This window comes from Atta cephalotes, assembly GCF_000143395.1.
Source record: "Atta cephalotes unplaced genomic scaffold scaffold00014, whole genome shotgun sequence".
NCBI classification, from domain to species: domain Eukaryota; kingdom Metazoa; phylum Arthropoda; class Insecta; order Hymenoptera; family Formicidae; genus Atta; species Atta cephalotes.
The window spans coordinates 2,183,353-2,186,647 of record NW_012130078.1 but is presented as its reverse complement, the minus strand read 5'-3'; positions in this window follow the sequence as shown (position 1 = coordinate 2,186,647).

Below are 3,295 nucleotides of genomic sequence, written 5' to 3'. Positions count from 1 at the left end.
CATTTTTAAATATATATTAAAGAGAAATCCACTTATATTTACATTTTTCCACACAGACTCGAACTCGTATCCGTGACTCTCTGTCCCATGTAAGAAGGTATGAATACATAACATAGTATACTACAAAAAATACCGATAGATCTGATAGCTCGTTCCATATCAGAAATGGTCATTATCTGAAAGTTTTTGTTTTAATAATTCGATAAATAATTACAAACGCTCAACATATTTCTGCTAGCATACCTGGATTAACGTAAGACTCATCAAAATCACTAAGTTTATGAGATCTATTAGAAGCGGTATTGTGTAACAAGTTTCGATTATCTCAACAAACCTTGTAATGCGAAAAAAATCATATACATTAAAATAATAAGGTGAAGAATATTTTTTTGCATGTAAATAATTTAGTTTGTACGTTATTAACATACATTTACTATTGGAAATTCGACTCAATTTCATAATTAGAATATTGTTTTCATCGATAGAAAAAAATAATTTATTTTGTGATTATAATTAATGGAGTCGCGACAAGAGAAACATCTATTACAGTCAATATTACAATCAATTCATGTGTTAGATTTATCTGTATATTTGTATTGTATGATTTAATGCTAATACACTGAAAAGATATTCACAAAATTTGAATAAATATTTGTTTAAATAGTACCATTTATTTTCAGTAAATAAATATTTGTTCAATTAAAAAATTATATTAATTTATACTTAATTTATGTATTATTTTTTTAAATCCAATAAATATTGTATTTATTTTCTGTAAGCAAATGGTCCTATTGGTACTGTCTAAACAAATGTTTATTTAAATTTTATAAATTTTTTTTTGATAATTATGTAGAATAGGATCTTTTCCGAATTTCGACATCTTTCGGCTGCTATGTTGATAATAAATCAAAGAAGGTCGAAAAATAAAAAAAATTGTCTTTGAAAACGTTACATATAGTAGCGCATAGGAGCGTACGATTTTCACGTGAAGGGAATGGCTTTGCATGGAAGTGCGTCCCCGTGCAGGAGGAGGGGGAATGAGAGTCGCTTCGGATGAAAATCGTGCGCTTCCAAGTAGGAGGGGGGGGGGTCACTTCGTATAGAAAGTCATACGCTCTTATACGAAAAGATAAGATAGAATAAATAATTCAAAAGTTGGTAAACTATTTTTCGATCTCCTCAACTTATTATCACTATTTGAGTCATAGCAATTCTTTTTAGTGTAATAGATTCTTTGTTAGTCAAAATCATATAAAGTAACATAAAAAAGGCATTATCTACTGGCCATTGTTACTTTTCAATTTTCCTTGTAAAATATAATATTCTGTTTTATTACGCACATTGCTAAGAAAAATGAAATTACGCTGGGTTAGATATAGCATATATTAAATAAAAGTACAAACTGTATAATGTTGTAATGCTGCTGTACAAAAACAGATATATTTCCGTAAGTTATTTCTGACATCTGAATTAAATCATATTTCACCTTGTCTTTGACAACACAAAATATATGTTCCGCACGGTGCCTGTTAAAATGATTGTCAATATATCGTATAATATATAATTAATTTTGTTCGCATCGTAATGATATTCGCCTTGCATTAAACAAAAGAAAAGACCAAATGACTTTATCATTCGTGTTGAAAATGTAGAAGAAAAATAGTAAACAATTTTAAAAACGCCATAAAAAGATTATTTTGAAACTAATTGGAAATGGCGGTATTTAGATAAAGTTATTTTTTTCTATACAGAAACGATTTTACTCAAATATCTAAAAATTTACCATAGCTAGATATAGATCTAAAAATGATTTTATTGAACTATCAAAATATTTATATAGGAAATTCAAGTCTGATGAGCAATAATGTTACAAAAAATTTTAATATTTTTAGCAACTTGAATAATTACATCTTATGTAATTATTTTTATAGTCCAACAAAATTTATTTTTAGATCTCTATCTATAGCTAAATTTTTAGATACTTGCAAAACTAGATACTAGCAAAACTATTTTTTTCCGTATAAAGAAAGTATTTATTACACAAATTCGAGAATTAATAAACCAGTTAAAAAATGATAAACACTCCATTTTCTAGCAATCTTAAAATCATCTGTTCTTTCGTAAATAATAAATTGTGCGAAGAGTAATTTCTTACCCCAGCAACTCGCACATTCCGCAAGTGTGTTGCGTGAGAGTCAGAAATAGAATGGAACTGGCAGCATAAACTATAGGTATGATCATAATTACAAGACATATGTGAAAACGAATGAAATAGAAGTATTGCTCTTCATCAACAAAGAATTCGATATTAAAGGGTTGTCTTCGCGGGCGAGATTCATTCATGGGCGACATAATATCAAGAATTTCTGGTATAAACAGCCATATATTGTATCCCACAAGATTTATATATATCATAACTGAAAAAATTAGATAATCATAAATTTATTAATATATAATTCAATGAAGAATGTAGATAAAAAGAAGACTACACTGTTAAAAATATCATGAAATTTAATGTATCTTTAAATTACACGAGTTGAATTTAACGTTATATTAAATTTAATTACATTACATTAAATTTAATGTATTTCATATAATTGAAAAGTATATTTGTATACATATACATGAAAATATTTTCCATAAAATTTTATGTGGATTTGTATGAAACTTGATGCATATTTAAGTTTACTGTAAATTAATTTTTATTTAAAACATTCATTACTTTTTAGTTACCTCTATAAAAGAATAGCATTAATTTACAATCTGACACTGAATTATTACATGCGCATATATATCAATATTAAACAAATTATAAACAAGATTTTGTTCGATTATATAACTTAGTTTATTTTTATCTTTATTTTTGGAGAGAATGCGTCTGTGTATCACTTAGACTCTAGCAATTGTTTAGTTGACTTTGCATATATCACCGATATCCGTGCAACAAAATATCTTATTAATTTAAATGTCAATCTTTATCTTTTTATTAATTCGACTAATCATTACAATCTCATGCAACTCCATTTGATAAAGTTAATCTTTAAAAAATTTTGTAAATATATACCAATTAGAGAAGTATTGTTGCAAGAATCAAAATCACTTGATTTTGCAATTAACGTGAGAGATACATTTGACTTTCCGAATTGAAGCATGAGAAAATAGTCACACGTATTAATTACATTAATGATGGCTCAAAATGAAGTCACGCGCGCCCATGCGAAAAAAAATGTTTATATTATACTGAATTAAAGTATGGCAGTAATAAGATGTAATTGCGTTCTAATTATTGCGCTTG